The sequence below is a fragment of the Micromys minutus genome (genome assembly GCF_963924665.1).
Source record: "Micromys minutus genome assembly, chromosome: 12".
Lineage (NCBI taxonomy): Eukaryota > Metazoa > Chordata > Mammalia > Rodentia > Muridae > Micromys > Micromys minutus.
This window is the reverse complement of record NC_137981.1, coordinates 32316414-32341865: the sequence shown is the minus strand read 5'-3', so window position 1 is coordinate 32341865 and position 25452 is coordinate 32316414. Positions and strand designations below refer to the sequence as shown.

General features: G+C 39.1%; 1 protein-coding gene and 1 pseudogene across 29 annotated transcripts in view; one reads left to right on the top strand and one right to left on the bottom strand.

The window, feature by feature from the left end:
* SLMAP (sarcolemma associated protein) overlaps positions 1-25452 on the bottom strand; it is a 110519-nt gene that overhangs the window by 68237 nt on the left and 16830 nt on the right. The gene's annotated exons all lie outside the window — the stretch shown is intronic.
* On the top strand, positions 25063-25422 carry LOC308428215 (large ribosomal subunit protein eL34-like; annotated as a pseudogene). The gene has a single exon. The product of its transcript is annotated as a large ribosomal subunit protein eL34-like (transcript).

Here is a 25452-nt window from a genome sequence, read left to right as displayed (position 1 = left end):
TGTATGGCCTTTTTCTTTAATTGGTCATGGTGGTGTGTGTGTATTCATTACTATATAAATACATGTTCCATCTGTATGTTACATGTATATGATTTCAGAGCTGACCACTTAGATACTGGATCACCAAACTGAATCTCTTCTCTAGGCAAGATTATTTCTGCTTTCAGTACTACTTATTTGCCTATGGTTTCTTGCCTAGTTGAGGCCCCCTGAGCTGTCCCCTTCCATGTTAGCATGTTTAGTGGTATCATTATTGCTCAGATCAGGGAAGCCACTATGACGCCTATGAACCACAACAGTGATCAACATGAAATGATAACCCTAAGAGCTGCTGCAAGAGTAGCATGCTACTCACTTGGTGGTATCCAACAATTGGTGATATAACTAAAACCTCTCTAAATGCCCTTAAGAACTGCTCAACCCAATTCAGATACTGGAAACCAAGCCAACTACCCAGGCAAGGATAGTGATTTAGATATTGGAAGAGAACCTACAATTGCCACTTCACTAAACCAGTCTAATCCCCCAACAAAACTCTAAATATTTATCCTTATACCCATAAATGTAGTTTACAAACCTCGTCCAAAAAAATCTTTGTAGCAGATGGAAACCATTCCAGAAAACCTCAAGTACAGAGAGCAAGAGATGATGTGGTGCCCAGTTCCAACTGCTCCATCTACAATATAATTCTTCCACCTAAGGCTCAGGGATCATAGTAGAAGAAAGAGTGTAAAGACTAGAAACCCCAGGCGAGCCTGGAGTTTACTGTGAGATTCTATCTCCTAGAAATGTCAGAGCAGCTATACCTATGAAGCTACCTAACAGATTGTTAAAGCACAGTTCCAAGTCTGTCTTAAAGATCTCAGTGTTGCTCTTGCTCCCCAGATTTCTAATGCACTTGGCACACCACCCCTTCCTGAAGCATAAACTAACTTGGGGAATATGAACTAGTAATCTTGACAGCCCACAGACTGTAATGTTAACTGTGACCAGCAGAGGCCACTGGTGTACAAAGAACCAACGTAAAATGGTTAAGAGCACTGGCAGACCAGAGTTTGGAGCCTGAGCAACCACACATAGAGCCAGCAAGGGAAAGAGACAGAAAGATCCCAAAGGCAGCCTGGTCTAGTTCAACCAGTGAGCTCCTGGTTCAGTCAAAGAACTCATCTCAAAGGTTGAGTGGACTGGCAGGATAACTCAGTAAATAAAGGTGCTTGCCACCAATCCCGAAGGTCTGTTCCCAGGCCCACATGGTAAGAGATAAATAAACTGTCCTCTGATCTCCATATGTATCTCACAGCTTCTGTCTACACACACACACACACACACACACACACACACACACACACACACAAAGTAAAGTGCAATTTAAAAATCATTTTTATATTTTATGTGTATATCAATTGCATGGGTATTAGTGCCCACAGAAGTCAGAAGAGAGTATCAAATCCCCTGAAACTGGAGTTATGATGGTTGTGAACCTGGTCCTCTGAGACAAGTGCTCTTAATTGATGAGCCATCTCTCCAATACCCAAGTTAAAAGAAAATTAAAGAAATAAAGCTAAATAAAAGTAGAAAGATATAGAAAAAGAGCCAACACTGAATTGACTTCTGGACATGTGCTGTGGCATAGCCAAACTTCACACATCATGTGCACATACAGTAATAAATAAAATGGGATGAGTGATAACGGATGGCAATGCACACACACTCACACATACACATTTACTTACTTATATAAGACTAACAAATCCCCTAACCAAATTGATAAAGAGAAAATTAACAAAATTAAAGATGAAAAAAAGGATCTTAAGATGAATACCAATGAAATCTACAAAAGCCACAGGATCAAAGCTAGGGAGATGTCTCAATCACTAACATGCTTGACATATAGCAAACATGAGGACATGACTTTGGCTCTCCAACCTCAGGCTGGAGGAAAAGGACAGAGGGTCACTGGGACTTGCTGGCCATCAGCCTGAATGGATGGATGAATGGATGGATGATAGATAGATAGATAGATAGATAGATAGATAGATAGATAGATAGATAGATAGCTTACCCTTTGCTCAAGGAGAGGCCTATTTCAAATGAATAAGGTAGAAGTGAGAGAAAACATCCTACTCTGGCTTCCAAGTGCATAGCAGCAGCACACATACGAATATACCACCACCCATCATGTGTACATGTGTATCAGTGGGGAGGGGAGGCAGGGATAGGAAATGAACAAAAGGGGAAAAAGTAAAGGAGAATAACACAATGAGGGAAAGAAAGGAAACCAACACACACAGAGACACAGACACAGACACACAAACACACACACACAAAGTGATCTCAGTGTTGGGAAGACAGAGACAGGAGAATTCTGGAATTTGCTTAGGCTCAGTAAAAGATATATCTCAAAAAATAATGTTGGGCATAGTGGCTCATGCTTTTAATCCCAGCACTCAGGCAGAAGCAAATAGTCTGAGTTCAAGGCCAGCCTGGTCTCTACAGTGAATTCCAGGCCAGCAAAGACTACATGGTAAAGACTACAAGGTAAAGGGTTAGGACACCCACACAGTAACTCCTGACTACCTGTAACTCCAGTTCCAAGGCAATCTTCTAGCCTCCAAGGATACCAGGTACACACATGGTGCACACCGTGTGTGTGTGTGTGTGTGTGTGTGTGTGTGTGTGTGTGTGTGTAGGCAAAATACTTTTAAAATATTTTCAAAATAAGGTAGAGAGTGAGGAAGACCCCAATATCAACCTCTAACCTGCATATCCATATACAGGCACTAGTTCTTGCTCACACACATGTACACACAGACACCATGTGCACAGAGATATCATGCAGATATATAAATAATAGAGTCAATATAGAATATTAAAAACATATCCTAAACTGATAAAAAAAATCTAGACTTGAGAAAATTTCTATAAGCAAGACCTACCAAAACTTAAATCAAGAAGAAATAAATAGCCCAAATATACCTCTAACAAATAACAGATTGAAGAAATAGTCTTTCACCAACAACAAAAGTCCAGGATGGCACAGATTCACTGCTGGATCCCACTGGGCCATCAAAGAACTGACACCAGTGTTCTTTATCCTATTCCATGAAGTACAATGGGAAGGGACACTACAACTCAGTCTACAGAGCTATTAGTAACTCAATACCAAAAAAACAGGCAAAGACTCACAGAAAAAAAGGAAAAGAGGGAGGGAAGGAGGGAGGGAAGGAGAAAGGGAGAAAAGAAGAGAGGGAGGGAGGAGAGAGAAAGGGAGAAAAGAAAGAAAGAAAGAAAGAAAACAACAACAAAAAAAAAAAAAACCCAAAAAACAAAAACCACAGACCAAATCCCAGAAACTCAGATGTAGCAGTTCTCAATAAAGAGGCAGAAGAATAGGTAAAGGTGCTTTCCAGGGGTTAGAGAGATGGCTTAGCAATTAGATTACTAGGTGCTCTTTAGAGGACCTGGGTTTAATTTCCAGGACCCACACTGTAGCCTTCAACCACCTGTTACTCCAGTTCCAGAAGATTTGAAACACTCTTCTAGCTTCCTCAGGCACAAAGTATGTACAAAGTGCAGATTTACATGCAGGCAAAACACCCATACACATTAAAAAACAAAATCATTTTTAAAAGTTAAAGTGCAAATAGAGAGATGGCTCAGCAGTTAAAGGCACCGCCTGTCCTTCCAGATGTCCTGGGTTCAAGTTCCAGCAACCACATGGTGGCTCACAACTGTGGAAAGCAATACATGCAGTCCAAGCATCAATGCACATAAAATACATTTTTAAGGGGGGGGGGGATACTTCCACCAGCCTGAAACCTGAGTTTAATTCCCAGAACCTACAAAAAGGTGGAAAAGAACTGACTTCACACAACACATCATGACAGGCATGTACTCACACATACACATGTACAATAAATAAAAATTTAAATACTCAGTAAAAGAATTGCAAACTAAAATTCAACAATGCTTTTGGATCACATACCAAGACCAAGTGGGCTTTATTTCTGGGATGACAGGATGGGTCACACACAAATCAATATTCATCTAGTTCATCATCTCAAAATCTTAAAAACAAAACTCACCTAACTTAATAGATCCACACAAGACTTTTGACAAAGCTCAACATCCCTTTATGATAAAAGTCCCAGAACCAGGAGACTGTATCTCAACATATCTGCCAACCATGTAACCAACACTGTTGCAGGAGAAACTTGAGAGCATTTCCTGAAATGAACAATGAGATAAGGGCATCCACTCACTCTATACTTGTTAAAACAGCTCTTAAAGTCTTCAACAGAGTCAAGAAAGGCGGCGAGGTATCCCCGTTTGCAGACAGTATGATCCTAACTTAAAAGTCCCTCCAGACTCTAACAGAAAATTTAGATCTCAAACAATTTCAGAAAGTAACATAATACAAAATTAGCACAAAAGTCAGCCACTTTTCTATGTACCCATAACAAATATGCTGAGAAAGAAATGAGGAAAAAATCCACACAACACTGTCCCACAGAATAAAGTACCTAAGAATAAGCTTAACCACGGAAGTAAAAGAGGGGCCGGAGAGACGCCTCAGTGGTTAAAACTGCAAACCACTCTTGCAGAGGATCCAAGTTGGGTACCCAGAACTAACAGGCAGTTCACAACCTCCTGCAACTCTAGCTCTAGGGAACCTAATTTTCTCTTCTGGCCTCTCAAGACACCACACAAAAGGCACGAATCCACACATAACTAGACACATGTATGTGTATGAGTTTTAAAAATAACTTTTTTAAAACACTAAAGAAATTGAAGAAGAAAATGGAAGATGGAAATACTTCTCAAACTCAGATCCATAAAAAAAACTATAGATCAGTGCAATCCAGACTAAAATATCAATGGTATTCTAAATAGAACTTGAAAATTAAAAAACCCTGAAACTCATATTTAAGTACAAATGTTCCTGAACAGACAAAACAATCCTATGAAGAAAGCAATGCTACGTGTATCCCAATACTTGACCTCAATTATATTACAAAGACCCAATAATAAAAATAGCACCACACTAGCAAAAGACAGTCACATGGACTAACAGAATAGTCACATGCATATAAACCAACTAAATTTTAACAAAGGTGTCAAAAGAAAACTTTGGAGTAAAGACAGTCTCTTCAGCACTTGGTGCTGGGATTACTGGATCGCCATCTACACAAGAATACAACTAGATACCTGTCTTCTCACCCTGATACCTTTAAGATTTTACCTCAATGACCCTAATGTGGCAACTAAAACTTTAAAGCTGCTGGGGAGAGGGGAGGGACACAAAATAAAGGTTTGCCTCCTATCATTTTTTTCAGACAGCCCATTATTAATCCTTGCCTTTACTTGAACTATTAGAGGCCTTTCATTCCTAGCCTGTGCCTACACCTTGAAGTGTTTACTTATGTTTTCCTCTGCAACTTAGATACACAGCCAACCTAAATGCCAATCAAGAAATAAACAGACAGCTGAAGAGATTGTTCAGCAGTTAAGAATACTGGTTGCTTAGAGAAGACTCAAGTTTTGTTCTCAGTACCCATATAATAGCATCTTGTAACTGTCTGCAACTTCAGTTCTTAGGGAGCTAATGCCCTCTTCTGGATTCAGTAGGCACTGTGCACACATGGTGCACTTGCATACATGCAGGCAAAATACTGAGTCACATAAACAAATAAAGAAATGAATGGACAATGAAAATACGGTGTATATATACAGAATGGCATATTATTCAACCATAAAAAGGAATCAACTCTGACATATATAATTTAAAAAAAAAAGAACTGGAAGATCATCATAGTAAACAAGTAAGCTAGAGCAGAAAGACAAATATCATGTTTTCTTTCATATACAGAGCACACATGCGCGCACGCACGCACACACACACACACACACACACACACGCACGCACGCACGCGCACACACACGCGCACACACACACACACACACACACACACACACACACACACACACACACACTGTACTGGTTAATTCACTGATAACTTGAAAAGATTTTGAATCATCTGTGAGACTTATCTCCAGGTATGTCTGGGAATGTGTTTCCAGGAAGGTTTAAATGAAAAAAGACCCACTCTGAAAGTAGGCAAATCATCCCACAGGCTAGTGGACTGAAAAGAAAAAGAAATAGAAATAAAATAAACACCAGGATTCATCTGTAGTTGTGTGTGGAAACATCCAACTAAAAGGGAGACTATACAGGAAGCTGTAATAGTGTTTCTTTTTTTTTTTTTTAAGATTTATTTATTATGTATAAGTTCACTGTCGCTGTCTTCAGACACACCAGAAGAGGGTATCAGATCGCATTACAGATGGTTGTGAACAACCATGTGGTTGCTGGGAATTGAACTCGGGACCTTTGGAAGAGCAGTCAGTGCTCTTAACCACTGAGCCATCTCTCCAGCCCTGTAATAGTGTTTCTTGATTATCAACTTGGAGGCATCACCCTGGAAACAGACTTCTGGGAATGCCTGTGAAGGAGTTTAATATTGTGTAGAAAGACTGACCCTAAGTGTGGGTACACTATTCCATGGGCTGGGGTCTCAGATCAGACAAGGAGAAACCAAGCTGAGCACCAGAGTTCATTTCTCTGTTGCTGAGTAAGGATAAGTGTGAATAACTGCTTCCTGTCCCCGTCATGCTCTCTCCTCGATGACAGGCTATATTCCCAATCTGTGAATACAAATAAACCCTTCCCTTTTTAAGGCTCTCTGTGGGCATGTTATCACAGCAACAAGAAAATTAAGCAACTACTCCAAAGTAAAGAGGGAGAGTGAACAAAATACATGTGTAATGCATGTGTAACACATGTGTAATGAATGCATGTGTAACGCATGTATAATGCATGTATAAAGCAGAAAGAAACTATCTGCAGGGAAGAAAAGTACCCGTGGGTGGGGAAGGGATAAATATGAGCAAAGGAAATTTAAATATATATATATATGCATACACACACACACACACACACACACACACAGTGTCAGATTAAAATATTTTTTAAAGAACAGCAGCTTTCCCGTTAGGTAAGATACAATATAAGGACACCTAGTTCTACCATTATTTTATTACTCACATTATACTAAAGTTTTAGCCAGTGACAAAGAAGACTGCAAAATAAAAATTAAAAAAAGATAAAATACATCCATTCAAAGATGACATCATCTTCTATCTAGAAACCCCACACAATACACCAAACAAACACCATTCAAGCTAAAAAAACTCAACAAAACTTCAGCATATAAAGTTGGCTCAGAAAGAGCTATTGTATTTCTAAATCACAGCCCTTTCCATCCCCCCTTGTTGGTTTGGAGATGGAACCTAGACCCTTGTTCTCCCATTCAGCTGCCCCACAAGCCCAGCAGCTATGTTTCTACATGCTAGCAATGGGCAACCCAAAATAGAAATTAATAAAGCACTTCCATTTAAAAGAATATAAAAGAATAAAATGCCTATGAATAAATTTTGCCAAGTAGGTAAAAGACTTGAACACTAAGGACTATGTGATATCATTGAAAGATTAGAACATTAATAACTACCACCTACAGACCCTGGGGTGTGCAGATATTTGATGTGCATCACTTCCAATCCTCACAATAAGACTATCAGGAAGAAATTAACATCTCTATTTTACAGATTAAAACACCAAAACTCAGGCATATTAAAATATTTTAACACTCTCACAGCTATTGCTGCCTTGACACTACAATTCCAAAACAAAAACAGCACAGTGCTTACCTGCCTTATCCTTAAACTAAGCATTCTGATATTTAGTTCAAAACTTTTCATAAAATTATTAAATTTTCTTGAAACAAATCACAAATTCACTGTTAGGCCAAATCATTTTAGTTTACAATACTTATTAAGCACCCAACTATACAGAAAAATTTTGTATTTAGGAACACTATAAATAAATCAAGAAGGTATGAATCAAATAGCTAAATTCTACAAGACTGATTCGAAATGCACGTTGGCGTAATTGTTTCTACGTCACACTTACGAGGGTGGTGACTGGACTGAGGAGGAGGAAGAGGAAGAACAGGTACATTTATATATAGTTATGACCCAGCCCTAAAGAATAACAAAAACCAGAAAGAAAAGAGCAGAAATCCAAGACGGAATGCAAAAGGTGCAAAAGGGGATCTTGGCATTAGACAAGAAAGTTGAGGTTTCTCATGACAGAAGGCACAACTAAGCGATTATTAAAATATTGCTTTAGGACCCTGTATTTGAAAGTGACTGTGGGTGCCTGTGTCCTCGTCTTTGACACTGCAAGCGGAGGCTACTAAAAGCCTTTCCCGGCATTTGGGAGGTCTGCTCCTGTCCTTGTCAAACCCTGGTGCTTTTAACACATCTTCCTTTTCACAGCTTCTTGGTCTCCTGGCTGAAACCAGGCTCACTGAGTTGTCCTCTACCAGAGCTAGGAAGTATCCTCAGAGGAAGAGAGGCAGAAACAGGCTCCACCTTAGGGGGTTTTATTCTGGCCTAGTTTTGAAAGTATCCCATCAGCCCCAGTCACATCCTCCTGTAGAAGAGCCATCTGTGGCTGCTCCAGAAGCCTGTGTGGTAGAAGGCTACCTGACCTCTCCTCCTTGTCCTCCAGGTGTTTTGTAGGCACTAGATGGCCAGAGAGTGGACAGTGAGACCACCACACAAAGTGAAACTGTAGACACTGCCCACTCAGAGCATGAGGATAGAGTATTTACTTAACCTAATAAAAGTGGTTCAGGCATGGGAGACTGCAGCATACAAAGTCTTGACACCAATAACGAAGGGGGCTATGTTCTGTCCCTAGGTCCATCTGCTGGTGCCAGGAAAGATGATAGTGACAAGAGACTTTCTATTGTATTTGTTGCTAACTTTTCTGTAACTTTCAGAAAAAATGGTTTAGAAAAATCATTCTAACATCTCTGATGACATAGCCGCAGTCAGTCACCAGAAACGTTGACATCATGACTTGCTCACTCTTGCCACCAATAATTTAGTCCTTCCTTAGAAAACACACTTAAAAATTTAGATGTATTTCTTTTTCCAGGTAATTGTAATCTTTAAAGAATTCCTGTCAATATGTAAATTGTCAAAGCCTTGAAAATAGGTATTTCTTTGACAAAAGGTAAGCTTACTAACTACAGGTGAATAAATGGAAATAAAAACGATGCAATTCATAAAAAATGATTTTTATCTGAAAAATGTTTTTCCCCCTTGGCAAATGACTATTTGGGCTAAAAAAGATAAACTCCTTACATGATTTAACGGCAGAGGCTCCTTATTTTCTGTTACCACATGACTTGGGCATTCAGATAAGGAGCACTTCCAACATCCTTCATGACACCTACTTCGCAGAATAAGCAACACTGCATTCAAAAACCACTCGCTATTTTACATTTTTGAACTGAAATTCAGTAACAGTATCGTGTTCAATTTCTACCCCACTTATGGCTTAGGCACACATCCTAAACATTTCCCCTGGGGAAAATGTGAGACCCAAGCTGAAGAAGTTGTGAGACAGGTCTCACTTCAAACCCATGGTTGGCTTCAGATCACAGAGATCTACCAGCTTCAGCCTCCGGGGTGTTCAAATAAAATGTATGTACCACCATGAAATTTTTTTCTTTTGAAATGATTCAGCGGGCTGGATCAGCAGGTGCTTGCCATTTAGCCTGAAACCAGAGTTTGATCCCTGGAACACATAGCAGAAAAAGGAAAGCCTCCATATGAGCCATAGCGAGTGTGCACGCGTGCACATACACATGCATAAACACACACCAACACACAAACTCAATAAGAGAATTGATTTCTTTCACTTCCATGAGAAGCAATACCATTTATCCCCAAAATTCAGCTATTATGAGTTTTATACACAGAGAGCAAAGCCAAACAAGGAATTCATCACTCACCAATGACAAAATAATTCACAACCATCACAATCTGTGTTGTGTCTACTATGTGCTTGGACAAGCTATTTTGCATGCATTTTTCTCATGTAAGTCACTTGTTACATTATCTTCCCAGTACAAATAAATAATTGAGAATTAAAACAGATTAAGTAACTTGCTAAAAGTGTTCCCAAACTAGCCATGGGGAGCAAGGTGCATTTTAAACATTTTGTTTTATTGTTTGTTTTTTAAATAAAATCTTACAAATGCAGAGTGTGTAGACTTCACCCAGGATTGCCTTGAACTTCCGCTTGCCTTCTGCTCCCAAGAGATGGGACTACAGGTGTGAGATTTTAAACTGTTTTAACCTCAACATTCTGCTCTATTATCACTGTTTGGCAATTTTACTGCTTCTTCTGTTTCTCTCAAGCCTCTATGAAATAGGAGTGATGTTATATCATAGTGAGTAAGAGAAGGTTGACAATTTGCCCAGGTGACAGAACTACAGAAATAATGGAGAAAATAAAACCATCAGGCGAAGGCAATATTTCTACTGCAACACCACCAGAAATGGCAGGCTTTCAAATACACATACTAGCACATACCAGCTACCTGACACACAGGCATAGTGAATTTAGGTTTTTTAGTTTCTATGTCCATATAACAGATCCTATGTTAGCTCCTCTATACACATTACATCATCTAAACTAATGCATACCATGATTAAGCAGTATATTATTTGAACAAAGATAGTAGTTAAATGGTATACCCAAAGATTTTACAAAAAAGTAAGAACATCAAATAAAACCTTTTCATGACTACTTCCTACTACTTTTCATGACAAGTTCCTTAAAGAGTAGAATCAATTCTGTCCTGAACCTTAATAAAATGCCTACTGAGTTCATTTCCCAGCCCATGCACCAGTCCCTTGCCAGGTGGTGGTAGCACATAACTTTAATCCCAACACTGAGGAGGCAGAGGCAGGTGGATCTCTGAGTTTGAGGCCAGCCTGGTCTGCAGAGCAAGTTCCAGGACAGCCAGGGCTACACAGAGAAACCCTGTCTCTAAATAGGTAAGCACAGAATAAGCATTAAATAAATAATTTAAATATTTAATTGAGTCATATAGTAATATAATACTTATAGCCTAGACTTCTATTGTTTACCTGCCACTTCCTGAGTATTTTTGCTCATGAATTCAGCCAGTAACCACAATTATAAAGTTAATATGTGATTATCGTAAACCACTTACACATGGAATTGTACACTGCATTAGAGAAAAAGGAAATTTGCAGGAAAACTAATGGAACTGGAAGCTAGTATACTGAGTGAGGTAAGCCATACCCAGAAAGACAAACACTTGGAGTTCTCTCTCATATCTGAACTTTGGACTCAAATTTTGAGATAGCTGTGTTTAAGTTGCAGTGAATATCAGTAGGGGCCAGTAAGAAAGCAGATGTGGAACAGGAGGAGTTGAAGGGAAGAGGAAGAGTAAAATACATTTATATGAAAATAGAGAAGAGAATGGGGGGGGGTTTAAAGAGGAAAAGGGGAATAGAGAATTAGAAGAAGTGTGGGGTTGGGGGAGAGGGTCACTCATAGGAACCTACTAGTTCACAGATTTAAAGAAGGGAAAAGCTCTGCATGGTGGGTAAGCCCGCTCCCAGAAGTCAGAGGTTTTCACACCAAAATTCCAATGCTAGATGTGGGATACTCTCCTGTGATTGATGGGCCAGGTCATCTCTCAGGCTCCCAAAACACTTGTATACCCACCACCATAGTGCTAGATCAATCATATATACCTGTAGTTTTTCCTGCTTCTATGCTGAGCTGCCTGGTAAGATATGTTCTGAGGGTGACCAACTGCTTAGATTTGAAGCAACTCTCTGGATGAGAATACAAGGTCTGACACCACAGAACTGGTCAAAAGCCCATGGGGAGGTCACATGCTCTACTGGGAAATCTAATGCTGATGTTCTGTCAAATAAACACCTATCTAAACTGCTTTCTAAATATGAATGTTTATACCTGTAGACTACTGCAGTGCTCAGACTTGGTTACAAAAGCTTTTTACAGCAGTGGGCAATAGTTAAGCAGAGGAATGTGACATATGTCACTCCATCCAAGACCCAGAGAAATTACAGAGGAGAGGGTAGAAAGACTATGGGAAGTAAAGGATGAGGAGAAATGTAGTGGATGCTGTCTTCTGAGTGCAAGGTACTTCTCCAATCATGAACACACAGGTTCTGGGAAACCTGAATAAAAGAGAAGCAAGGAAGAAAATGAGAGAGGGAAGGACAGACACCAAGAGAGGAAGGATGGGGAACAGATATAATGGGGAGACTGACTAGAAAAAAAGTCTGGAGAAGTGGGAAGGGATGAGAATATAGTAAAAGTGAAGTGTAATCACCAATTTTTTAATTAATTTTTTCAAACTGGAAATGGACATGGTGGCACACATCTTTAATCTCAGCACTCAGGAGGCAGGAGGATCTCTGAGTTCCAGGTCAACCTGGACTACACAGTAAGTTCCAGGCCAGTCAGAGTTCCATAATGAGGCCTTGTTTCAAACAAACCGAAAACAACTCTATGTCCAGCCAAACTGTACAATAAATATGGTTTGGCTGAACACACTTGTAACCCAAATACTCAAGAAGCTAAGGAAGAGACACACTGCAAATTTGAGACAAAACAACAAAAAATCCATATTATAATCATCTGATGAAATATAATGCAATTTCATAAATAATAAGGTAGGGCTACAGTTCCAGTTTTTTGTTTGTTTGTTTTTAAAGGATTGATTGATGAGTACACTGTAGCTGCATTTAGACACACCACAAGAGGGCATCAGATCCCATTACAGATGGTTGTGAGCCACCATGTGGTTGCTGGGAATTGAACTCAGGACCTCTAGAACAGCAGCCAGTGCTCTTAACTGCTGAGCCATCTCGCCAGCCCATACAGTACCAGTTTTAAAATATAATGAAGATATTATTTATTTTTATAAAATCAATTATACAGATTACACTATTAGGCAGCAAAAAAAAAAAAGCTAGGAGAATGTATAATAGTTTACAGTGCTTATCTGCACAAAGAAATCTGATTAGCTCTTAATGATGTAAAACTTTATTCACTAACCCTAGTAACTCTTAAATAATCACATCATGGCCATTTAGTGAAAAATAATGTAAAGAAGATAAAAAAGCAAACAGGAAGGGAAATAACAGCAGCTGAAGAGATGTTTGGTCATAAAGTGTGTGGTGAGCAAGCATGAGGACTTAGTTCAGAGCCCCAGCACCACTAAACACCATGTGGTATGCAACTATAATACCTGCACTGAAAAGGCAGAGAAAGCCTGCTGGTGCTGACCTGGTCCAACAGGTGAGCTCTAGGCCCTGACATCTACCCCACATTCCTATACCTATGTGCATATGCACACACACACATGCTATTGGTGGAACGGTTGCAGAGATAACAGAGAAAGACAAGTATTATCACAAAATAAAAGGAAAAACATACAAAAAAGAATTTTCCAAACACAGAAGGGGTAAACTTCAGGATGATCAAGGAGGAAAAAAATCAGTAAGTTGAAAATAGCCAGAAACTGGAAACAACCTAAATATCCCTTAGCCAAAGAGTGGATCAAGAAAATGTGGTACATTTATACAATGGAATATTACTCAGCTATTAAGAACAAGGACAGGAAAATGGATGGAACTAGAAAATATCATCCTGAGTGAGGTAACACATACATGGTATATATTTACTTATAAGTAGTTATTATCCATAATGTACAGAATAACTATGCTATAATCCACAGACCCAAAGAAACTAAGTAACAAAGAGGGCACGAGGTAGGACGCTTGAATCTCATTCAGAAGGGTAAATAAAATAGATATTAGACTGGATGGGTAGAGGGATCTGGATGGAAGAAGGGATTACGAGGGAAGCAGGAATAGACTGGGATGGAGAGACGGGGAGCAACACACAGAATTTGGTGGGAAGCATCTCTGGGACAAAGTACAGACCTTGGACAGGAGAGATTCTTGGAGTCTATGGGGATGAAACCTGGCTGAGACTCCTAGCCACCTCCTGTAGCTTCCAGTGGAAAAAGGGAGACATCAACCCACCCACAAAACCTTCAACCCAAAATCTGTCCTGCCTACAAGATGTGTGGGATAAAGATGGAGCAGAGATGAGGGAATGGCCAACCAATGACTGGCTCAACTTAAGACCCAAGGGAGAGAGCCAACCCCTGACACTAGTAATGATACTCTGCAATGCATGTAGACAGGAGCCTAGCATAACGGTCTCCTTAGAGGCTTCATCCAGCAGCAGATGGAAACAGATGCAGAGACCCACAGCCAAACAATAGGCTGAGCTCAGGAAAAATGGGATTGAGGAAACCAGGAGTCAAGCGACTCCACAAGACAACCTGCAGAATAAACTAACCTGGACCCACAGAGGCTCTGAGTCTGAAACATCAACCAAAGAACATGCATGGGCTGGAACTACACCTCTACACATATATAACAGATATGCAACTGGTCTTCATGTGGGTCCCCTAACAACTGGAGCATTACTATCTCTAACTCTGTTGCCTGACTTTGGATCCCTTTAGCCATCTGGGCTGCCTTGCCTGGCCTCAGTGGAAGAGGATATGTTTACTCCTGGTGTGTAAACATATCCTTGATATGCCAGAGCAAGTTGGTACCCATGAGGAGGCCTCCCCTTCTCTAAGGAGAAGGGGAAGGAAGAATGGGGGAAGATGTGAGGGTTGAATTGGTAGGAGATGAGGGAGGGGCTGCAATTAGGACGTAAAGTGAATATATAAATTAATTAAATGAAATAAAATATGTACATATGAATAAAACCTTAAAAAATGAAAACAAAGTTAGCAACAGTAAGCTTGTCATCCATCACCTTCCACACAAAAATAGAATTCAAAAGTAAAGTTAATTCCTTCAAGAATAATATCACTGACTTTTAAAATTTAAGTTTTCACAGGATCTTCCCTGCTAGCTGAGTCCCCTGGGGCAAGCCAGGCTGCCCTGATCAGCCTGCTATAGGGGGTGGGTGGGGGCAACTTCATTCTCCCCCAACCTACCTCCCATCTCTCCACCCGCCTACATCAGAGACTTGTGGATGCTGAACAATACAAACAGGAGTCTAACAAGGCTGTCCTCTAAGAGGCTCCACCCACCAGCTGCCTCAGACAGAAACAGACACCCATACAGTGGGTGGAGCTTAGGGACTTTAATTGAAAACAGGAGGCAGGATTGCTGACCCAAAGAGAATAGGAACTCCACAGGAAGACCAACAGAGTCAACTAACCTGAACACTTGAGACTCTCAAGACACTGAACCACCAATCAAAGAACACAAACAGGCTGAACCTAAGCCTTCCCGCACACATGTAGCAGATTTGTAGCTTGACCATCATGCGGGTCCTAAACAACTGGAGTGAGGGCTACCCCAAAAGCTGTTACATGTACATGGGATATGTTTTACTAGCTTGGTTGCCTTGACTGACCTCAGTGGGAAAGGAAGTTCCTAGCCTCGCAGGGATATGCTGGGGGTCAGAGAGGGGTGCAGCTCAGAGGAGGGGGGAAGGACGAAGGGCTGTGGGAAGGGGTGACTGGGAGGGGAGCAGTAGTAAAGTGAGTGGCAAGTAAAGTGAATAAGTAAAAAGTAATAAATAAGAAAGAGTTTTCAAAGCAACTGGTTTTTTCTCTTTTAAGATTACTGAACTAAGTTCTGACTAGAATAGCAACCAGACAGTTTTGTTTGGAACTTTTTAAACTTAGGAGTAATTTAAACCAAGAGCCCTGATATACCTATGGTCTGTAGAATCCCTACCCTTGAAGCAGTGTTACAAAGCCGAAAAGGTATAGTATTGATCTTTTACACAACAGCATAGGAAATCTGTTACCATAACATAAGCAGAATTTAAAGTCAAAAATGTATGAGATCACTACGAGACCAAGTACAGATGAACAAGAGGTCCAACCTTGAAACAACTCAAAGTTTAAGGGTCAGAGAGCTGAAGATCAAGTAAGAAACTGGGAAAATAATGAACAAGTATGAAGAACACCTTGAGAGGTTATCTCCTGGAAGCTGTGTTGACAGGTGCTTCTCAGGAATTCGGAGATGACTGATGCTGATCAGAGTGAGTAACGTAAGAAACAGAAAGACCACTGGGAACAGCAATCTAGACACCATTAATGATCTTGGTCAGAACAACAACTGAAAGGGACAAAATAAAATTAAAAGTACAGTATTGGAAAATAAAAAGCCAAAATGACTTAAGAGAATAATTCAAGAGAAAATAGAGAAGAGTGAGAGCCCACATATGCAGACAAATCTTTTAATGGGTTTTGTTTTACAGGGAAGGAAAGGTGACATCAAGAGCCTTTTTTAGAGATGATAGTCTTGTCATACTGCCCAGAGTAGCCTCAAATTTCTAGGCTCAAGCAGTCCTCTCACCTCAGATCCTAAAGCAGCTAGAACTACAGGCATGCACTGCTATGCACAACTGTGAAGAGGTTATGTAACCAGAGAAAGCACACTCACTGCTTTATATGGTTTATATAGAGAGACAGAGACCCACCACAGAGGAGAAGCGCCTGCCCTGTTCTAAAGGAAGACAGGTTTCCTTAATAAAGTCATCCTGTACTCTGTCTAAGGGAGGAATGAACAAAAGAATGTCAGGATGAGGAGGACTGGACACCCTGAATATCCATGGATTAAAACAACACAGCTTATTGATGGAGTCTATGGGCTCAGTCCTGAAGACACAAGTTTCTAGCTTTGGCTACTTGGGCAGTCCAATGTCTGTGCTTGGAAATACTGGAGTGGGTATGGCTAGTGAGTGAGCCTCTTGAGTTGTGAGCATTTCACTTTTAGATTCTCTGTAGCACATACAGTGAGTAAGTGTAAGCAGAAAAAATAGAACTGTGAACATGAGCTGGGCATGGTGTCCATATGTGGGATCCCAGATACTAGGGAAACTAAGGCATGAAGACTGCTGGCCTGAACAACTTTTCAAGACCTTGTCCAGAAATAAATTTTTTAAAGAGTCTAAAAATACAGCTCCATGATAAAGCACTTGCCTCCTAGGCACAAGGTCCCAGACTCAAGCCCCAGGAGTAAGAATATGCAAAGGAAGGGAAAGGGACAGAGGACAGAGGAAAATAAGATATACAAGAACAAAAAGCACAAGTATTAACTGATCAGTAGTGTTCCATGAACAAGAGGCTGGAGAGATGGCTCAGTGGTTAAGAGCACAAACTGTTCTTCCAGAAAACCCAAGTAATTCCCAGCACACATCAGACTACTCACAACCAACCACCAATAATTGCATCGCCTTAAAATCCACTGCCCTCTGGGGGTACCTGCAGTCATGTGCACACAGACACACGCACATAAATTAAAACAATAAAAAATAATTATATAAAATAATACTGGTGTAACTGAGAAAGCAATAACTCAAACTCCTTAAAGGAGAAACTAGGAAGAAAAATGTCTGAAATAATTTCTCACAGAATGGTTAGAAGTACACAAGGGGGAAAAAAATCAGGAAAAACAAAACCTAAAAAGGTCAAAAAAAAGTCAAGAGCTGCCTAATACTTCCACCAGTGTACATGTAGAAGTCATGCTGACCCAAATAAACTGCCAAAGAACAGAAGAAACCTAGCAAAGTCACACACAGTACAACCCAGAATCCCTAATTCCAAAAGCTAGAATGTACAGGGGTATTTCTTCTTGGGGTCCTAAGGAAATTGAGCCAGTCAGAATGGCAAAGACTAAAGGGATCAAATAAATCTACTACTACCTATATGAAGATCACTTACCATTCTAGTAGAAGACAGTATACATGAAGAAAATCATTACTGTATTAAATTGGTTATATGCTTTTTTGTTTCTAGGTTTAATTTTCTTTTCTGGAATCAGAGTCTCACTGTGTAGCCCATGCCGGCCTCTAGATCCTCTTCAGTCCCCTCTCCTGAGTACTCACTGGAACTACAGAAGATGCTTTCCTCATCTTCCCTGCATTCTTGACTGTCTTACATCATTTCCTCACCTCTGACTTCATGTAAACCTAACTATCAACAGTATAAAAACCACACAGAAACATACTCAAGCGTGGGTAATGTACAAAACTGTGGTTGTAAGTATGCAACATATGATTAATGCAAGTAATTTATCAGAAATTGGAACAATCTTTGTTGTTAGAAAGAAAATAAAGGATAAATTTCATTACTCGCTTTAAAATGCTCCTTTATCATTTTTGGTAGATAATTTGTCACTTATAAGATAATCCTTATGAACTAAAACCAGTTGGAAATGATGCAAAGATGTTTGTTTGGTCCCCCCATTTTAAAAAAAAATTTTTTTTTTAAAGCTCAGAAGCAAATTTTCAAATGAGTCCACAGAGCAGTAGATGAGAAAGGATAGGACAGAACTCCTTGTCCTGGTGTGGGGTAGAGTTCCGAGGTGTGAGTCACTAAGTAACAATAACTAGTTTCAGGATTTAGTCAAAGCTAAAAAGCAGGATGCAGACTACAGAACAAACATACAGTTCTCTCAGCAACAAAGAAACAGCCACGCTGGGCTAGCAACTCTCTGAGAAAGAGTTGAAAGAAAGGCCTGACCAGACCTACCAGTATAGCACCTGGGAATATCTAAAGCTGGTTGCTTATCTTTTGTTTTATCCCTCTTTTTTAAATTTACCACTAAATTTTTAAATTACATTCAAAAACTTAAAATGGACTCACTAACTCCAAAAACACGTTGGTGTCACTTTCACAAACGTTCTAGCAGTGGCTGTAGAACTGCACTACAGCAGCCAGTTTGCACTTTGCTATGTGCATTTTCCCTTTTTCCCCACTGCTAATAACAGGACCCAGCACTTCACCACTGAACCTCAGAGCTCTATTTTTTGTTTGTTTGCCTGCTTGCATGCTTCTTGATTATTTTAGGTTTCTGAGACACAGTCTTAACTATGCAACCAAAGCTTGCTCCACTCAATACGTAGCCTGGGCTGTCCTTGAGCTCTCAGTCCTCTTCCTTTGGTTTTATATGCTGCCCTGTCTGCCTTAAATATTTTGAATCAGCCAATGACATTCTTCCCTGAATGATATAAGCCACTGGGGTGGGCTTTGAGAGTTTACAGATGTGTCCCATTTCTGGTCCACTCTCTGCTTCCAGCATGTGGAAAGAACTATGACCTCCCCCAAGTTGATCCTGCTGCCTGCTGCCTGCAGCCAGCAGTAATACTGGGCCTTAAATATGGGCTCTCCCTCTGGAACCATAAGCTAAAATAAACTTTCTTCCCAAAGTTGCCTTGGTCATGGTGTTTCATCACTATAACAAAAGGTAACTATAGGACAGTCAGAAGAAACAAAAACAAGCAAAATTTCTTGTTTCTTGGTAATTTGTAGAAATAATGACCCCTGCAACATTTACTTCAGATACCCTGCACAAAAAGGGAAAACTTCTAAAGATAAAAAACAAACTAAAAAACCATGTGTTGAAATACCTATAGAAAACAAATATATAATTACATTCATTATAACTGCATTGATAAACTTTTGCTACCAGAGTGACCTATTCTCAGATAAAACTTTCCACAGCAGTGCAAAAGCTGAGTCATTACAAACTGAAGAAATTAATTACCTCATACAATCACTGACAGATAATAATGTAATATAAAACTAATTTATTTCCATAGCCTTCATTTAATGTTACAAAATGAACTTCAATGTGGTAATTAATTCTAAGAGTAACTAATATGTTGATTTATTTCCTATTAACAGCTGGATACAGTCTTTTCTGGGATTAAATTAACACCTATGCAACTACTAAATTAAATGCAAAAGTATGCTCTACCAATTCCTAACTGAGATTCAAAAGGCCATAATACTAACTTTTCCTATAAACAGGCTAGTCAATTTGCTATAACATTATCTTGACCCTTATGCTATGTCCTAAAGTTAAAATACCAGTTGAAGAAAAATAGGTACAACTAAAGAATACTATACTGCAAGTTACTACAAACAGATTAAACTACATACCATGGCTTCAAACTAAAGAGTTAGATCAAACTCTTTAAAAAAAAAGAAAGAAAGAAAGAAAGAAAGAACAAAATCAAGTAAGATTTTAGTGCTGAGTTCTCCAAAAATCCTCATAAAATTAAGGCCTGAAGAAACTAGATACAAGAACCCAAAATAAGAAAGCACAGTGTGAAGTCAGAAGAAGAATTCAAAACCAGAACTTCTCTACTTCACAAACTGGCAAACTCCACAATTTCAAGCATAACTAAACAGAATACTAAGTAAAGTTTTAAATGATACAAATTTTAACAACCACTATTTTGAGTAAAAATAACCCTGGCACTAAGTAACTACATAAGGGAGGTTATATAGTGAGAGGTCAATATTTATTGAACCCTAATTGTGTACCACACCCAATATTACTCCCATTACACATAGTAATTCACCTAATTTTCTTAATTCCTATAAAATGCTATTATTCCCACAGGAAAACTAAGGCACAAAGAGGCTAAGTGCTCACCAAATGCCACACAGCCAAAAGGAGGTAGTATGTCCTATAGGGATTAAGAAAACATATATAGCTGGTCATTTCCACAGCTATAGTCCCCAACTTGTCACACTTGACTTCTCAGATCTTTATCACTCTACTGTAGTGCCTTCTAAAAGATAAGTCCAATGCTGGAAAGATGGCTCAGCAGTTAAGATACTAGCTGCTCTTCCAAAGGACTCGGATTCAAGCCCAGCACCCATATAGCAGCCCACAATTGCTACCCCAGTTCCCGGGGATCTGACACCCTCTCTGGTTTCAGTGAGTGGCAGGCATACACATGTACACAGACATGGATAGAGAAAAATAGTCATACATATAAAACCAATTAATTAAAAATTTTTTAAATTTTATAAATCTAATTTCTCATCCTATAGATGAACAAATTGTTTTGTTACAAAAGACAAAAAGTCAATTTAAAGTCCACAAGTCTTCCACAGAAGAACCAGTACTGAGAGTTGGGCTTTTCACCTATGATCCCTTCCAAAAATAATGTATATTAAATATGTCTTTAATATCTCAGAACTGCAGATACAGAAACAGGCAGAGCTATATGAGTTCAAGGCCTGCCTGATTTTTACAGAGTTGCAGGCCAAACCTACTTTAAAAAGAAAAAAAAATCCAATTATCCATGGAAATCAGAGTAACAAAATTAAGTATAGAACAAAATCAAAACAAATACTTAAGGCTTTCAAGAATAAGCTGCTGTCAACAGCATAAAATATTTTATCTATATGCTGTACACAATAAACAGTCTAATTTCTTGCACTATCTCTTTAAAGAATTATAGACACACTCATTATAACAATATATTTGCCTCTTCCACTTATATCACTCCACAGGACTTACTATTTCATCCTAATTTTTATGTGTCATTAAATTTTTGGCAGGGCTGATGAGATGACACATCGGGTAAAATCACTTGCAGCACAAGCCTGACAACTCCATGCATGCACCATGCACACACTGCCTGTATACACATACATATGCAAGCACACATAGTAATAAATTGAAATTAAGCAAATACTTTTGACAATATAATTTAATGACTATGTAATATTTCATAACTCATTAATCTGGACCTACCAGGTTTGTTGAATATATAGAATATTTTTTGTAATCAGCCAGGTTAAAATTATCCTGCTTTCACCTTATAGTGTTTTATTTTGTTATACAGCAGAAATATGATGTCCAAGCCCCTTTGAATTCTTTGATCCTCCTGCCTCAGCAGCCTCTGTAAAGCCACGATTTCAGATGTGTGCCATCACAATTGTTTTTGAAGCTGTTAATAATACCTCTTTAAACATAACCTCTAATAAGGTTCTTAGGAATGATGTCACACATATGATTACTAAATTAGCCAAACTCTTCTAAGCACTTCACAACATTCCAACCTGTATATGAGTTTTTACAAATTGATGTTGATTTTTTTTTAACTTCGTTGGAATAAAAAACACCCTGGAAAAGAATAAAGTACATCTTGTATTCCAAGGAGTACTGACTGAGGAGGAAGACTCACCCTGAAGAGGGTGGTACCATCCATGAGCTGGAGGAAAGCTAGGACTGCTCGGTGGAATTTCCCTTCTTGGCTTCTTGCTACACCAAGACAGGAGGAACCCAACTACATGCTGCTGCATGAACTCCACCACACCTTCTCTGCCACAAGAGTCTACTCTCGAGAACCAGGAGCCACAATAAATCCCTCCCCCATTAGCTGCCTTTTGTCAGGTATTTTGACCACAGTGACAGGAAAAGTCTAACTAGTAAGTCCATTTGTTCCAAGGTGTGTTCTTTACAGCACAGATATTCCAAGTGTTTCCTAAGGGTCCTAGGACACAGGAAGTGACAGCAACGATTTGCCCAAGATGATAGGAAGTGCCAGGATTCACAGCCATCTATAATGATTGGACTCCACAGTCCAAACAAAAAAAAAAAAAAAAAAGGAAAGGAGAGAGAGAGAGAGAGAGAGAAAGAGAGAGAGAGAGAGAGAGAGAGAGAGAGAGAGAGAGAGATGTTAGGAGACAAAGAGGAGAAGATGAGGAACAAGGAGAGGCAAGAAAGAAAAACAGTGGGAGTGGGTGGGTAGAAGAAGACAGGCAGGCAAGAAAGCATTATGAATATACATATATGCATGTAATAATAATAAATGAAAAAGAGGCCTTTGATTTGAAAGAGAGATGAAGTACATAGGAGGATCTCTAAGAGTTTGGTGCCAGCCTGGTGTGCAGACAGTGAGACCCTGTCTGAAGAAAACTGAATGGATAGGTATTTCTCCAAAATACTGATATACAAGCATAGGTATGGTAGTGCACAGCTATAGGATGAGGCAGGAGGATCTCAAAATGAAAACAAAATGCACTAAGTCACCAATGAAGATATGAAACAGTCAACATTAGTACTCACTAGAGAACTATAAATTAAAATCTGAGCTATCACCTCAGACTCCCCTGAGAGCTACAATTTAAAGACTCATCAGGAGATAAAGACACTCAGACAATGTCAAAGTACAAAACCATATATCCACTTTGAGAAACAGATTGGCAGTTTCTCAAAATGCTATACGTAGAGTTATACGTGATATAGCAATTTTACTTCCAGGTATATACACAAATAAACTAAAATATATGTAGCACAAAACTTATACATAAATTCATAATAGCCAAATAGAGAAAATCAAAACGACGTAAATGCCATGAATGGATGACTGGATACATACAATGGGTTACTATCTGCAATAAAAGAAACAAAGTGCTGGTAAATGCTACAACTTGGAGAGGCCCTGAAAACACCATAAGTGAAAAGCAGATGGAAAGACATGTCACGTAATTCCATTTAAACAATGTCTAGATAGGGTGTCTGCAGACAAAGCAAGATGCAAGTGGCTGCAGGGTCTGGCAGGGAAGGGGGCTGGGAGTGACTACTATACTACCACGAGGCCCACAATTATCATGGAGGTGGACTGACAAAATTTTCTGGAACTACAAAGTGGTCACAGTTGGGGACCTCTGTAGATATACCAAACACTACAATGTACATGCTAGAAAATTAAAAATAAACTAAACGTACAGCAAAAAAAATACAAGAAGATATAAACTTTGAAATAAAACATTCAAAAGTAGTTAAAACTGTAATTATATGACTTTTGACAAAGAACTGGGAATATTAAAAGTCAAGGGATAAAAATGAGGACTTTGTGGTAACTACAGACAATAGAGACAAAGATGGAGATGTCAAAACTGTCAAAAAAAAAAAATAAGATCCAGGAAAGAACAGTGCTACACACAGAAAAGTTTTTAAAGTTCCATTAAAAATGCATCCTGGGGACAGGGAGTATAGTGTGATAGTATGCCTGTGACCCTGAGTTGGATCCCAGACCTTTCCGCTCCCTTCCCTCCATACCCTAAAATTAAACTAATTTAAATGCCTGAATTATCTATATTAAACACCCCCTCGTGACTTTTTAATATAATTTACATGAAGGATTATATGAGTTATATAGGAAAAGGGAAAGGAATGGAAAAAGTGCATAACATCAGGGGGAATATGAAGACTTCATCAAATGCAAAACTGAACTTTAACAAGAAAATATTACTTTTGTGCAATAAATGTATAGGTCAAGTGAACTGTGTTAAATTTCCTAGCAATCATTTGTCCTAAATGAGCTGAGGGATGAAGCTAGGCACACTGTACACAGAGTCAAGTCCACTGGGCAGAGACTTGTTAGCCCAGACCTGTGATGAGCTCATAGGAAGTGCTCAGTGAGCTGCACTTTTAAATTATGAAATTATTACATATGCTTCAGGAAATTAGAAATGGAATTTCACAAATGAAAAAAATAAATAAAAGGCAGAATTCAAGTCTGTAACTAAAGATCAGGGGAAGAAAAGAATTTCCTTCAAAATACCCATAAGAAGTCCATCTAACTTTATTGTGTTACTAAATGTGTCTAGCCATATTAATAAGTTTCCTTTTTAATACAGTACAACTCAAATCCAGAGTCAGAAGCCCCTAAGCAAGTAGTCTTACACCGGCATACATTTCTGGCCCTCTGTTATGCATACTGTCAGTATATTAAAAAAAAAAAAAAAATGGGGGCTGGAGAGATGGCTCAGTGGTTAAGAGCATTGACTATTCTTCAAGAGGTCCTGAGTTCAATTCCCAGCAACCACATGGTGGTTCACAACCATCTATAATGAGATCTGATGCCCTCTTCTGGTGTGTCTGAGGACAGCTACAGTGTGTTTATATATAATTAATAAATAAATATTTAAAAAATATGACTCCACACATTTTAAAAGAATTAGCTTTTTACATGATATAACTATAAAATATCCATTCAGAATGGATATTTCTGAAAATGCACAATGCACTGTATCCAGGCTGAGTACATAATCAATGACAGAGCACTTGCCGTGTATATATGTAAGACCCTGTGTTCAATACATGACACCTCCATCATAGTCAAGGGATATACAATACATAAAACAAAAAATATGACTTAAGAAGTACAGAACAGGTTTTTTTCTCTTCCAGAGATTGTGCTTAGAGGCACTCAGAATGGTCCAGTGGTTGACATACTGTCGAAGGCTTTCCTACAATACAGCTAACAAAACTATGCTGTCGCAAACCCCTGGCAACAGGATTATTTACCTTTATACCAAGAAGGTTGGAAAATCACCTAAATCTGCATGAGGTGTGTGCCTAGGGAGACTGCAAGAGGTTTCAGCTGTGAGACCCAAAGTCCTTATGAGATTGTCTAAGACAAAGATGCAGGTCAGCAGGGCCTATGGTTGTTCCATATGTGCCAAGTGTGTCCATGACAGGATCAAACAGGCTTTCCTTATTGAAGAGCAGAAAATCATTGTCAAAGTGTTGAAGGTACAAGAGGTACAAGTACAGAGTCAGAAAGCAAAATAAAGATGCAGCTCTTTTAAGTAACTAAAAAAG